The following is a 16,079-nucleotide window of genomic DNA, read 5'->3' as shown; positions in this document are numbered from 1 at the left end:
TGCAACGGCTGAGCAGGTCACAGAAAGTAACGAGACACAGAAACTATTAACAATTTCAAAAGAAGCCTATCAAGAATATTTTATAAATTGTAGTGCAACAGAAGAAATCAGATTACGTTCAGGAATCATCAATATGCGTTTAAATGAAGTAAAGAGAATTCTCATTTCAAAAATGGAATATCAAATATTAATTCTCTTTGCAAAAAAAAAAAAAAATATTCGAAAAAACAATCCTGGACATCATCATCCAACATTGCTTCAAACACAGACCTGAATACCTGCACTCAGTACTTCCTCAGAGATCGACCATCACCAACCTCATGGGAACACTACTAATGATCCAGCAAGCGCTAAATAACAAGCAGAAACTGGATGTTGTTTTTCTAGATGTGGCAGCCGCATTCGACAACATATCCATCCCAGTTCTAATAGTTATTCTGAGGGACTACGTCCTCATTACGGGAAATGTCCTCCATTTTTTAACGAACACTCTTCTGCACAAATAAATCACAATAACAAACGGGAATGTGTGCGCTACGTACCAAGTCGATAAAGGAGTCCCAAAAGGCAGCGTATTGTCCGCCACAATCTTTGCCATAGCCCTCGAACCCTTCGTAGCTCAAAACAGGAAGCAATTCATCACATATGCTGACGATATTAAATTTTTTATTACCTCAGAAGACAAAAATCTTTCAGCTACTGCAACCAAGTGGCCAACGCCAAAATAAAAGAACTACAAAATATCTCGACTCTATCGGGCTACACCTAAATGAAGACAAGACTGTTCAAATGATCTTCACAAATAAAATAAATCCAAACAAAATAAGAATATACGTGAAAGACATCCTTGTCCAAAAGGTCCAGTCACATGTTGATCTTGGACTCATGTGGGACGAAGGACTGAACTTCCTTCCGCACTATGCTTACATCCGTAGGAAAACATACGCGGCGCTCTGGACAACCAGGCAGGAGCTCACCGGTATTAGAAACCCCAATTTAATGATTCAGTATATTAATAGATGTGTTATCCTTGTTCCTCTATTCGCGTCATAAATCTGGTCTTCAGCTCCCGAAAGCACTATCAAGGCTTTTTTAGCAATGGAATACTGGCTCTTGAGATGGCTGAACAGAATTTAAGCTAAGCCTTTTACCATCTCAAGAGGTATACTATACTCCAATTTAGAAGTCACTCCTTGGAAACAAACGATCACTACAAAGAATATAATGACACTTGCTCAGATCTTAACGGGACAGCTGGATTCACCGAAAGCCCGAGAGTGGATAGTAACGCCCGAAGAAAAACAAAGACGAGTTGCAGTAAAAATGAACATTTTACTCTGTATTATATTGTATTCTGTGTACTGTTCTCCTGCGAATATCCGTGCTTATGTAAATATGGTGATGTTATGCTTTAAACGCAGTAGTATAAAATTTTTCTCGTTTATTTATTAAGTCTTAAGCAGATTACAAGTTATTAATGTATCGTATAATTCTGATAATAAGTGCTACATTGTATTAGTAACGAGTGTTACATATAATGTAAAATTGTATGTAATTTTATTCTCTGTTGCATAACAGAATATGTATCTACACCCCCTAGTCAACGGCTGTAACTGGGTGTCGCCTAGGAGAAATAAAGATAATAATAATAAATAATAATAATTCTCTTGACGATCAAAGGCAAGCCCACATTTCATATTAATATGGAAAGTTCAGCTTATTTTTAATTTTTAATTTTGCTATTGTGCAATGTTCTGTATTAGGCAGAGATATTTGACTGCTTTCGTGCCATATCATATCTTTAAATGTGGCTTCTGCCTAAAAGGTTGAATTATAAAACGCACTACTTCTTTACAAAATATAGTAGATGAACTCTGATTAATGCGATACACATACACTGGTGTGCAAAACTTAAGGACCAACACTATTTCTAAAGGTTACAACCACAAAATCTTTACTTAAGGTACTCTTTACTAATGAGAGTAGATTCAGTCTCAGCAGCGATTCTGGACGTCAGCTAATCTAGCGAGAGGTTGGCACACGGTATCACCCACCAAACATCAATGAAAGCGATCGATATGGCGGTCGAGGTGTACTCGTCTGGGAAGGCGTTATCTTGAATGGACGTACACAACTCCAGATACTGGAAAGGGGTACTGTAACCGGTGCGCTACTGTACTGAGGTAATTATTCCCCGTGTGCGTCTGTTCCGAGGTGCCATTGGCCCCGAGTTCGTGTTTATGGATGATAACACCACACTCCATCGCACTGCAGCTATTGATATGCTTTTGGAAAGTGAGGACATTGTTCGTACGGATTGACCTGCCCGTTCCACCGATCTAAATCCCATCGAACACATATGGGACGCTCTGGTGAGACGCCTAGCGGTACATCCACACCCACCAGAAAATGTTCACCAGCTGACAGAGGAATGGACGATGTTACCGCAAGAACTTATCAACAACATTGTTCAAAGTATGGACAGGCGGTGCAAAGCCTGCATCGACATAGGGGTGGTAATTTCTCCTACCGAGGACCTCATCCCTTTGTTCCATCTTTCGCAGTGAAGCATCAGTGTCATGGCAGCCAGTGCTACGTTGCCATTTTGAATAAAGTCCCTCTGTACCGTTTTGTTTCCGTTGTTGTGTCGGTGTTGTTTCCTTCATCATTTCTGTACCTCGCGAGGTTCCTTTGGTATGCATTTCCCATATCCAGGCTACTCCTATGAGAAGCTACAGGTGAAAACCTGACTGGTCCTTGAATTTTGCACACCAGTTAGTATAAAAAAAATCCCAGTTCAATCTGTGAAGTCAGAGTGGTCGTTATGTTGTGAGTAGTGAATACTACGGGTTCAGTGGATTTTATAATTTATAATTTAAAAATTCTAACATTAAATAAGAAATGGGAAGAGATACTGCTGTAAACAGAGGTTTGATAGCACAACTCTGTGTGGGACACCGATATTCGCTTCACAAGAGAACGTCTGTAATTAAGTGAAGTAGACGCGTTAAGAATAGAAATTTCGGAATAGCAGTACATCCTTCATGCTATAATAATTCTCACAAAGGTCAGTTAGCGATGTGTTCGAAAGCAGATCGAAGGTAGAGACAGACGATCGGAAGTTCCGCATTTTGTTGACATGCTTTCAGAATCCCCTTCATAGTGAAAGGTCGATCTTCGTTTGAAGGTATGATGGATTTGTGGGTGATCACGCAGAAGAATTTTGTTTCACGTAGAAGGACATTACAAGTGTTGTGTTCCAAAGTTGCAGGCCCTGGTGGGTAGCACAGTTGGTAGAATCGCCGCCTCCTTCCCCCCACCAGGTGGAAAAGAACTGAGTTCAAACCCGCTCGATGACGTGTGGAATTTTATGGACTTTTTCACAACGTGGCTGAGTTAGTCAGTCTCAGGCGATGGTAGCGTGGTTTTTTCTCCCGGAAACTCGGGTTTTTTTGTCCAGAAAACAAAATCGACCACAGGGCACATTCAATTTGCAGACAATATACAAGGAGTAATATGGCCTTCGTCGTTAATGCTTCTAAAACCCGATTACAGCTACAACCAAAGTTTCGAAAAATATTGAGTTGCTAGAAACTGTCTCTTAAAATTTGTTAAATATAATTTATTGTGGTAAACGTTGAAAGGCATAAGATTTAAGGAAAATCTTGCATTATAATTAAGGATGCTTGAACTTTGATTATTAGCTACTAAATAAATCTAAAATGATATTTTCAGCAATTAAGAATAATACGCTTTCAAGAATTATAGTAATGCAATTGTACATCTGCCATAAAAAGCAATTCCGAAATCGCTTGCCATTATTAAGAAAACATAATCAGGACAGCTTCGATACTGTTCCTTTTATGGCTGACTCTGTACTGTTTAGCACACACCCGAATAATCCTCTTATTTATTTATTTTAAATCATTTTACAACCACGCAGGGATATTCTCAGGCATTATCCAGCGACCGACGCACAATATATCTTATTACAATTTAATCACGGTCATCGGTAACTGTCTTAGACATTAATCCTGTCTCTCAGAGATGACTGCAGCTGCATCCAACGCGTCCGGTTGATATGGCAACTGAGATTCATTTTAAGACGTTCTTAATGCGCGAGGTCAGCGGTAAGCCAATTACGACAACTGTGAACCTTACAACTGCACTTATCAACAGTTCGTTTAGTACAAATTGCACATTAGATCCATTAACAAAGTTGATGCTATGACCCCCCCCCCCATCCCCACTAACGCTGGGAATTGTCAACAAGTGCATATCTTTCTTCTAAAGCTCGATTAACCCAAATAAAATTGAATAAGTGTTAAAATCTAAATTAATTGACGCTACTTAGGGAAAGTTTAGTGTTAGGAAGTACCTTGTGATCCATGCTCAAACATAAATGTTTGAATAATCAACGTAATGCCATTTCTAAACCTTTCCGCCCATTCTTATTCCTTTCTTTGACTCAAACAGTTTTCTCTGTATTGTGCAAACATTCTTCTGAGAATCTGAAAGGATTTAAACCCTTTTGACCACAAAATCTGGTCATCACGTTATTCGCTGTGAGCAGGTTTTCGATATTCAAAAGGGTTTAAATCCTTTCAATCGCCAATCTTTATATAATGGAGAAATTTGGAATCCCCTCCTTACAATAAAAATGAATGACAGTGTGTGTGAGAAGTAGGCTGTGAATATTTTGAACATGTACGCATTGACCACTTTATTAGGCACACCTATCCACTAGAGAGTTTGTCCTCCTTGGTTCTCTGAAAAGTCGCAGCGTGGACTTAACAAGGTGTTAAAAGTGTTACCACAGAGATTTTGGTCAGTGTTGACTCAATTGATTCCCACAGTTGTTGCAAACTGGATGACCTCGGATCTCTATTCCGAAAAGATCAGTCCCACCTCATCCAACAGCTGCTCCATTGGAATTATATCTGGTAAGTGGAGGGCCACCGCAGTAAGCTGAATTTACTGCCATGTTCCTGGAACCAGTTCTGCACAATTCTAGCTTTATGACATGGCGCATTATCCTGTTGGAAGAACCCATTCTCAGATGGACACACTGTCGCAATGAAGAGGTGCACCTGGTTGGAAGCAGTTAACATGCGATTTCTAAATGTTACTCCACTGATATTAAGGGATCCAGTGTGCACCACAAACACATTACCCATATCATTAGACCGCCGCCACCAGTCTGCATTGTTGACACCTGGGAGAATGAGTTCATGGTCTCGTCTGTTTTCGCCATGTTCTGATCCCTGCTCAGCGTGAAACAGCTGGAAACAGATTCGTCAGACTTTTTTCTATTGTCCCACCGTATAATGTTGGTGTGCCTGAGCCCTCCATAATCGTACCTTCTTATTTTTCGCTGACAGGAGTAAAACCTTTGGTCGTCGGATGCAATATCCCATGTGTGAAAAGGTTCTCTTTTGTTACTATAGTTGTTTTGGGTTGTTATTTGAGTGACTGTAGCCGTTCTGCCACTCTACACAAGTTTTGTCAGCCTCTGTTGATCCCTCGTATCCATGAGCTGTTTCTGACCACGGGGTCTTCTTTAGCTGGCTGTTTATTTGACGAAATCTCGATACTCCTTAGACACAATCGTTCGCTACAGCTGCCACTCTTTTTTGTGTTGATCGCTTTGGTCTAATTTAAATTCAGTGTCATACAATTTTTCGGATAAATTAATTAATGTCCCTCCGGTAGAGAAGTCATTAATTTTCCATTTTTCCATAAACTTTCCTTCGCTGAATTCAAAATAACACAGCCCTCACAGAGAAGAAGAGAAATTCAATTTCATCACTCAATTTATAATGGCTCGTAACGCAGTGCGTGCGTGGACGTGATGAAAATGTAATTTCTTAAATGAAACTTGATATAAAAGTCTCGATCTACTAAGCGGTCCTTCAAAACCTAAAAAGGAAAGATTTTAATTTATTTGCCAGACTCGAGTTAAAAGAATTGCTAAAATGCATCTCACTTTATTATCTAAATCAATTTCTTAGGAGTAAATCATAAATAATGACCGTTCCGTGTATGAAAACGCTGAAAATCTTGTTTAAATATGGTCGCTCACTACGGCAGTTTCAATATGTCTATTGTGTACTGTTTCGGTATGTACAGTTCGGACTGTTTCAGTATGTACAGTTTGTGCTGTTTCAGTATGTACAGTATTGTTTTAATGTGCCTGTTTTTGTGTCTAATTTGTACTATTCCAGTACGTCCGTTTGTAATATTTAAATATGTTCAATTTTCTTTCAGTATACTTCAATATGTCCAGTTAACACCGTTGCAATATGTCTAGTTTGTACTGTTACAGTATGTACAGTTTGTGCCCAGTTTGTACTGTTTCAATGTGTCTAATTTGTATTATTTCGGTATGTCCCGTTTCTGCTGTTTCAGTATGTTCAGTATTGTTTCAATGTGCCCGGTTTGTACTGTTTCAATGTGTCTAATTTGTATTATTTCGGTATGTCCCGTTTGTACTATTTAAATATGTTCAACTTCCTTTCAACATCTTTCAATATGTCCAGTCCACATCGTTGCAATATGTCCAGTTTGTGCTGTTTCTATATATTCATTATTGTTTCTGTGTGTCCTTTCTGTACTGTTTCAATATGTTCATTATTGTAGTAGTAGTAGTAGTAATAGTGGCATGTGATGCAAGAAAGCAAGTGTATGAGCTTATGCACCATCAGCCAAAAAAAAAAAAAAAACAATCCCCTCTAAATATCTGTCCAGTTCCTCCTTAAATTTATTTAACTTGTCAACTTCCACAACGACAGATGGAAGTTTGTTTCAGCAATTAACCACCCGCTGGCTAAAAGCAAATTTCCGCACATCTATTCTACATCTGTCCTTCCTCAATTTCAATTTATGCCCCCTTAGGTTCGTAATTTGAACAAGTGGAAGGATCCCATCAGAATTCAGCGTGCTAAACCCATTCAAGGCCTTATATACCTCACTCAGATCACCGCGCAGGTACCTAGTCTCCAGCCACTGCAATTTGCAGAACTTAATCCTCTCTTGGTAAGAGGATCCCTTCATTCCCCTCACCAATCTTGTTGCCCTTCTCTGTACACGCTCAAATAAATCTACATTCTTCCTAAAATGAGGTCTCCAGACCTGTACGCAGTACTCAAGGCGTGGCCTGACCATTGGCTTATACAGAGGGACAATCACCTCCTTTTCCCTGCTAGCAAAATTCCTATATATCATTGACAAAACCCCATGACCTGCCTTGGCAGCCTGTCTGCATTGCTCAGAAAACTTCATATCTGAGTGCACAATTACTCCCAGGTCTTTTTCATTTTCTACCACCTTAAGTGTAGTACCACACAGTTGGTACGTCTCTGGAGTTACTTCTACCCATATGCAGCACTTTGCATTTGACAAGGTTAATGCTTCAGTTGCCACTTCTCAACCCATCTGCCTAAATTTTCTAGATCCTGTTGCAGAAGGACACTGCCGCCATTACTGTCATTAACAACCCTGCCAACCTTTGTATCATCTGCAAACTTCGACACTAAGCCTTCATCAATATCATTGATAAATATATAAAACAACAGTGGATCCAACACCGAACCCTGTGGGACTCCACGAATAACATTAGCCCACGAAGAGCAGGACCCATTGATTACCACCCTCTGTCTTCTCCCACTCAACCATCCTTTTATCCATTGTATCAACTTACCCTTAATACCATTCTGCCCCAATTTTTATAGTAGTCTTCCATGCGCAACAGTAACATTGTCAGTTTATCCCACTGTACAGAATTTAAAAACTGTCGGAGACCACTGTACTCACCTTTACGGAAGCAAAAACCCTTTCCTTTACCCCTGATGGTAATTAAATCTTTAAGTAAATCCCACATCAGTACACTATGATCACTGCCACCTAGTGGTTCCTTTATTTGCAAATTCTTAATACACGAATGATCACTACTGATAACCAGATCAAGAGTATTACTCTCTCTGGTTGCCTCTCGAACATCCTGCTGCAGAAAACAATCATCCAATAAATCCACAAAAGTCTGACTAGTGTGTGAGTGACCACCCCACAAGTTCCAGTCAATATCTAGGAAATTGAAATCCCCCATTATAAGACATTCTGATTTACTAGCCAAGTATTTCTCTGTACAATTGTTCGTTGTACTCATTCGATTCATTAGTCCTATAACACACTCCTACTCTTATTTTTGCTTTCCCAGTGCTTATGTCACACCACATTGATTCAACATTGCATTGTCCATCTCTGTCGACTGAATGCACCACTTCCTTTGATTTTATGTTTTTTTTTTTTCTTAATTAACAGCATGACACCTCCTCCCTTCCTATCTTGTCTATCCTTTCTGTACACATTGTACTCCCCAAATTCCAGTTCTTCACTGCTTATATCTGTGTGACACCACGTCTCTGCTATCCCAACAATATCCGCCATTGATGTCTTGACCAACGTTTCAAATTTATCAAATTTATTTACTATACTTCTAGCATTGGTATACATGCACCTATTCCTATTCCTAGTTACGCTGACACACCCCATATACCCACGTGTTTCACGATGACTGCCATCAGTCTCTGAAACCCCCAGCACCCCTCGCTCCAGGTCGCTACTTATTCTAATAGAAGTTGTGCAAGAATCACCTTCACCTCTGCCTCATAGTTTCAGTATGTTCAGTATTGCTTCAATGTGCCCGGGTCCTATTATTAACTATGTTCAGTATTGTTTGAATATGTTCAGTTTGAATTGTTTGCTTGATCAGTACTATGAGAAATATGTACAATGCTGTTTTGATATGTCCAGTTTGCGCTGTTCTTTTCAATATATCCAGTTTGTACTCTTTAAATATACCGAGCGTGAGGTAGGTTAGAAGTTCTTTAAGAATTCGTCCAATTCCGGACGGGATTTGAACCCAGATTCCTCCAATGAATGAGAAGCAGAGAATCCACTACACTGTCACGGAGAACTTTAATTTGAAAAACATAAAGGTGGAGAGTAACTCTAAGTTCGCTTGTAAATCGCTTCTGGTTTTGGTGATTAACCAAGTTACGCATCGGATACAGCCTTCTGATAAAAGGAAGTAGGAAGTTATCCATTGTTTCTTCAGTAGCATTTACTTCGAGTAGCCAAGGCAGTGTTTATACTTCTCTGTTTTTGAATGATTCTTTCTGGATTTCCATAGATTAGAGCTAGCTTGTTGAAGAATTTAGCAACGAGTTTATTACTTCGGCTACTTTTTTTTTTTTTCATTTGTTTTCTTGTTCTTTTTGCGTTAAAAAAATTGGAAAAGTCACGTGCCATCTCCCCTCTTCTTGGAATTTTTTTAGCCTTTTTTTTTCAGTAAACAAGAAACAGCAATAATCGCACAAAAGATGTACGTGCTCAACAACTTCCTTTGACATTTTTCCTCTGTATAAGAAAAAGGAGCACACACACAACACTAATTAGAAGGAAGCGGAAGATGCAAGACGTTATTAAACCGACTCGTGGTGATAACTGTGTCGCAGTGTGCTCACAATAGCAAGCAACCCAGAAACCACAATAACACGGCCTGCAGATGGAGTTGTAGATGTGTGTAAGTCATCTTTAAAGATGATATGTGTAGGTCATCTTTAAAGATGACCTACACATATCCACAATCGTCATTAAATAATACTTTTAAAGGTTTCTTATAAGCCGACTTTAAAATCTATTTTATTTTTATTAAGAATTTATGTCGATAAAAATTACATTTGAGTAATTTTTTTGAACAGTTTCAGACATCATTCCAACAGAAATAAAAAAATGGGAGATGGAATATTGGCTGATCAAAGACTTCCTTCCTTTTTCTTTCAATCGAGACTTGTCTCTTGCTGTCCATCACACATTTTTGAGGTCTTGCAATGCAATCACTCAAAACATCGATTACTTTCTGACCCGGAAGACGTCGTCACAATTGGGTGTAACACAGTGGAGCTTGGTGGTATGGGGTGGGTGTTGAATCCCTCCTTGGAGATCTCAAGCGGAAAATGGCAGCTAATTCCCAGAAACGAGCAACAATATTTCATACGAAAAGGTCAGCAAAAGAAAATAAGAAAAAATATGATGAGAGTAAACATTGGAAGACTTACGACAGGATTTCTTCGAGAATTGCTTCTGAACTCTGAGATAAACTCAGTCCAAAGAAAAGAATAAAGTTTTCCAATTTCCTTGCCATTTTAACAATCATGCGCCAATCCCAGTGTGAATTGTATATTTTTTTTCCCGAATGGAAATTGTAGGATTCATTAACCATTTCTAAACTAAGTACGCAAGATCTACGTAACTGAGGAACTGGCAAAAAGAGAATGACACTCAGAATCTTCCCCTGCGAAATCACTTTAGAAGCGTTTGATCTGTTCTCTGTCCATTGGTCTGGAAAAAGATATTTTACTACTCATGTAGAGTTTAAAGCCGACGTTGAATTCTATATTTTTGTGATAACGTTTTTATGATGTACAGAAAATCAGCAAGAGCTCGTATCTCTCTTGTTTCTTATCTTCCTAAATTATATTGATGAAGCCATTAATATTTGCCGGTGATTTAAAAGTTAGGAGGGTATTTAGCAATCAGAACCAGGCTGTGCTGCTTCAAAAGGATTTGGACCCACATTAAGCATTGTCTAAAAAAATGGTAGTTAGAATTTAATGCTACCGAATGCAAAGTATTGCACTTAGTACGGAGAAAAGAAACCCAATGGTAGTTTATAGTTTTGGGGAGACGATGTCTAAGATGAGAAAGGCTTGGCAAGTAGAGTGAAGGAGGTCATTATCTTTCTCCATGTCCAGAGCTCATATAAAAAAGCAGCGCTTCGAGAAGATACCAAGAATGGCAACAAATTCCCCAGGACTTTTAAGGTATGGTTTTCAAGCTTAGCAAACCATACACCTTAGTGGAGAGATTTGGTTGAATTGTATTGGGCTGTGGAGAGGGGATTTGTGATATGAATAAAGAATCATATTCTTACTGATGAGTGAAACAAGAACCAAAGTATAAAACCTAGTCGAAGCGGAGAGTTTGGCCAAATTCAATAGAAAATTGGACCAGCACTGTTTTGACGATGGGAGTGTTTTAACATGCAGAATTTGAGACACGAGCATCTCTTTATGCCATTTTAATACGAATACTAATACTGATCGCAAAGATTCCTCTCACTGTCCATTTCCGTCCTCACTTATCACAGAACTGCGATCACTGTACAACTGACAACCATCAGATAATCTCTTCGTAGTATGGGTTACCATGGCGGCACAGCTGTGCGTAATCCGAAGCTATTTTCCAGCAGTACATTTCGCCCTCATGCTGGTGGAGAACAGAAACATTGGACATTACGGTAGTGACGCACAACTTGCGATGCGCTGCTATGAATCACGCTATACATTTCAGACATCAGATGAATCGTACTGCTCTAGCAACGAAGTTCAGTGGTGTTGGTGTAATGGTACAGACGTATTTTACGTGAGGTCTACTGGCTGTCATTGAGAAAAACATGAATGGAGTTGTCGATTGCAATTCTTCGTTACATCCATTGTGGCAGTTTTTTGGAAATGGACCGTACTTGTTTTAGCATGACAGCACTTCAGGTCACATGGCACGGTAGCACAAGGGAGGGTAAGATCGAGAGCTAGAATAACGCGTGTAATTTGAGCCGAGAACCAGCAATATCCTTAGGGAAGGAGTGGAACAAAGTACCCATCTCCACCTAGTAAAACCTTTTAAGTGTCTCCCAGATGCCATTAAAGTCTGCTGAGAATCATAATCAACGTTAAAAATTTATTTTTTCTAAGCAGACGGACATGTTTTCATTTTATATACGGGGGAGGGGGGTTGAAAATTTACTGGTACAGTGTTAAAAATTTCTCTACTTAATGCATAACACTTCAAATTGTAACCTACAAAGTTTCATGCAGTTCCAGTAGTCTTTTTTAATTACAGGTCCTGAAGTCAACAAAGTTGTGTGAATGAGGAAAGTTGGACAAAACAGTCACCGTGCAGTCATCCAATATGTCGGAAAAAGGGGCTAACGCCAAAGACAATTCATGAAGATGCGGTCACGGCATTGAGGGATGATGGTCCTTCCTGTTCCATGGTTAAGAAGCGGGCAGTAGAATTTAAACGAGGGAGGGAGAGGCTGGAAGATGATCCACGCTGTGGAAGACCCGCAACGTCCATCATTCCATAAGTTGTCGACAGTGTGCATGATCTGGTGATCAATGATCGACGAGTGACAGTCCGGTTCATTGTCGGCGTATTGGGCATCTCATCATGTATTACAAAATAACAGAGGTGTCGCTATGAAACAGGTGTCAGCACGATGGATCCAAAAGTAGTTGACAGTAGATCAAAAACGCACAAAAGTTGTCAGTCAAGTGAACATTTACATCGTTTTCAAGGAGATAGGAGATCCAGCAAAATTCCCCCGCAAGGTTTGTGACTACAGATGAGACGTGGGTCCATCACTTTCAGTCGTAGACAGTGGAGCATCCCAAACGGTGCAAACACAGCTCTTCTCCTGCTCCAAAGAAAGCCAAATGGATTCCCTCTGCTGGCAAGGTTATGGCATCTGCTTTTGAGATGCTGATGGAGTCAACTGCTAGTGGATTACCTTCATAAAGGCCAGATAATCACAGCAGCATAATACGCAGACCTTGTAAAGCGTTGGCGTGAAAACATCAAAAGCAAACGCCGAAGAAAATTCAACAAAAAAAAAAGTCTTGTTCCACCAGGGCAGTGCGCCTGCTCACAAGTCTGTCATTGCCGTGGTTGCACGGCATGAGTGTAGATCCTAGACTGCCTTCCATATTCACCAAATTTATCACCATCGGACTTACAGGCTTCTATCTATTAAAATTGGTTGTGCTGGTGCATACAAAGAAGAGAAGAACCGTATCTGGGCTTTCTTGGCAAGAGAGATGGACTGATAGTATTAAGGGTCTCGTTACAAATAAGTTCCATCCCCGTGTAAATATTAATGGTAGATGGTTTTGCCCAAATTTACACGCCACCTTCTTCTTGACAGGACATGGATTATTTTTTGCAAAGTTACATAAGTTTGGTTTTGTGGACCGTTCTGCTTGCGTCTCTGGGAAAGATGAAACTTGGGGACATATATTATGACTGTTAGGAATATTCCGACCTTAGGAAGGAATTAATAGTTCCTTGTGCTGTGGCAGACTTAGTGTGTCTCAGACTATAAGCATATCGCACGATTCAGCAAGATTACGCAGTTCCTTGTATACTGCGCACGATTGCAGAGTTCTTGTGAAGATGGACTTTGGACATTGTTGTCTACTTTTGAATGGATATACCTCATTCTCTGTACGATATTATAAATTGTATCTGTAATACTGTATGTGTGGTATAACATATATACGGTTGGCCAAATTTGGCAAGGACAGCCTGATACAATAAATAAAAAAATATATATCTTGCTGACATCCATTTACCCACCGACAGTCGCGTAATTGCTGCAGTGGATACATTCTTGGTGGGCTAAAAGAAAACTTTCTTCGCAGCTGGAGTTAATGCATTGTAATGTTGATGGAAAAAGTGTATTGACTCCATAGGGGACAATGTTGAAAAGTAACATGTTACCAGACTCTCAAATAAACCCTTCATACTCAGGCCTCGAACTTTTCAAGAACCCCTCGTATGTAACCTTATTTCTTCTGTTTGTTATAGTTGTTGTAGTGGAGTTTTAGGAGCATCAGCGACGAAGGCCATTTTGCTCTGTGTATATTGTCTGTAAATTGCAATTGGTTGGGCTTGTGGTTAATTTTCTGTTTACTGGACCAAAAACCAGAGTTTCCGGGAGAGAAAACCATGCTACTCTCACCTGAGGCCGACTAACTCAGCCACGTTGTGAAAAAGGCCCATTAAAATTTCTCACGTCATCGACGGGACTGGAACTCGGGTCTTTTCCACCTGGTATGCGGAGGACGGCGATTCTAACAACTCTGCTACCCACGAGGGCTCCTCTGTTTGTTCTTTTTTTCTAATTTAATGTTGTGCATATCTAATGTATATGAAATGAGATAATAAAAAACTTTACATAGTATCTTCTCCTGCCTTATGAATATATCCCGTCTCCCCCATACCTGAAAGCATCGCAAGATGTAATTTCTGTAAGACTCTACCGCAGGATTCAAATCAAATCTACATTTGATTTGAAAGCCTTGCGATCTCTTTTTTTCCAAGCGAAAAGAACTGTACATTAAGAATTTGTTCCTTCCAACAAACAGGTCATCATGCATTTTACCTTCAACGTTTGGAATATTTTTGTTTGAAAAATAAGCAATCTTTGGCTCGACAAATGGATTGGATTAAAAATCCTGGAAGATCGCCATATTAGCATCAAAGAACTGGTTGCAGAGCCCAAAGTTAGTGTAGGATCTGTGGAGAACATCATCTGTCAACAGTTGCATATGAGCAAAGGGCCTCCGTAGCCGAGTGGTCAGGAACGGGAGTGCAGTACCACACGCTCTTTGAGTAGACTGGGGTTCAAGTGGCTGACTGCTAAATACGGTCGATCTGCCAACCCGCACAGGACCAGGTTACGTGGCAGGTTATGGTCCATTTCCCTCAAGGTTGAGGCGATTTCAAACCTGCAGTGGACTGATAATGGCTGCAGTTTACCTCTTTTTTTTTTTTTTTTTTTGGTTTTAAAGGGTCTGCTAGGTGGGTTCCAAGACTTCTGACCCCTTAACAGAAGGTAAAACTGGCAAAATGTGCACATGAAATGTTGTCGATGTGCCACGAAAAGCAAGAGAAGTTTTTGGACGTCACCATAGATGAAATTTGGATCCATCACTATGATCCCGAAACTAAACAAATGTCAAGACAATGGAAGCATGCAGAATCAGCCCCCGCCCCCCAGAAAGGCAAAGGTGCAACCAAGTGCTGGCAAGGTGATGCTGTGAGTTTTTTGGGATCAGCATGGTGTAATACTAACAGATTACCTTCAAAGGGGCTGGCTGTGACGGCGAAGAATTATTCAAACCTCGTCATAGAGCTACGTGCTGCTATAAAAGAAAAAAAAAAAAAAAAGACGCGAAAGCAGTCAAAATGTGTGCGCCTGCTGCACGATAATGTCCCTGCTCATTCCTTGAATGCTGCAGTGAGATCTGCTCACGAATATGGTTTTAAAATATTGCCGCATCCTGCTTATTCTTCAGACCTTGCACCCTCGGATTTCTTCTTCTCTCCTCCCTGAAGTCCCTTAATCGTGGAAAACGTTCTGCTGATGATGATGAGGTGATTTCTGTTGTCGAGTAGTTTGTTAAAAGACAGTCAGAGGACTTCTACAAAACTGGCGCCTACAGAAGTGTTGAGAGTGGCATTTTTGTATGGTAATTATGTTGAAAAAGTGTAATACGTGGTGTTTGTTTCAACCTTCTATCACAACTACTTCTGAGTGAATACAAATCTTTTTTGAACTCCCCTCGTATATAAATGTGCAATAAGTATTACTCAAATGGCAAAATCAGTCTACATAATTAGGAAAACCTGTCACAGCCTGTCACAAACCTGTCACTTACTTCAACAACTGGTTAAAAATGAAGGGGTCCAGAAGTAAGAGGTTGACAAAGAGATAATTATACAGCTTGAATCCAGAACTCTCTCTGAAATATTTCGAATAAAAAACGGACATTCTAAAAGTAAGTCAAATATGCAAACAGTGCAGTTCAATCACACACTTTTAGTAACACATCTGTTCGTGCATTTTATTCATTTTGACTTTCAGAAACATTGTCGTCAATATTATAAAATATTGAAAATGTCAAAACATCAGATCGTTCAGAAAACGTTGTTAATTTTCTTTATGAGGACTGGCCCAGTGAGAGAAGAAAGTGATACTATCACTGATAGACAGAAATGCGATGTCCAATTATCTGCGCAGGAGATTTTAAGCAGCCATTTGTTTTTTAAGAAATATAGCAACCAGTGTTTCTACGGATGAAAATTATCGTTGTAGCAGGGTTTTAGGAGCATCGTGTTGTTTTGTAGTCGATTTTCTGTTTACTGGACCAACAATCCGAGTTTCCGGGATAAAA

General features: G+C 39.8%; 1 protein-coding gene across 4 annotated transcripts in view; it reads right to left on the bottom strand.

Annotated features, from left to right (window-relative positions):
• Window positions 1-16,079, bottom strand: part of LOC150081105 (putative 3',5'-cyclic phosphodiesterase pde-5) — a 167,874-nt gene that overhangs the window by 108,661 nt on the left and 43,134 nt on the right. The window lies entirely within an intron of this gene.

This window comes from Mastigoproctus giganteus, chromosome 9 (assembly GCF_048544385.1).
Source record: "Mastigoproctus giganteus isolate SK-2022 chromosome 9, ASM4854438v1, whole genome shotgun sequence".
Taxonomy (NCBI): domain Eukaryota; kingdom Metazoa; phylum Arthropoda; class Arachnida; order Uropygi; family Thelyphonidae; genus Mastigoproctus; species Mastigoproctus giganteus.
The sequence above is the reverse complement of the archived record's forward strand: the minus strand, read 5'-3'. Positions and strand labels throughout refer to the sequence as shown.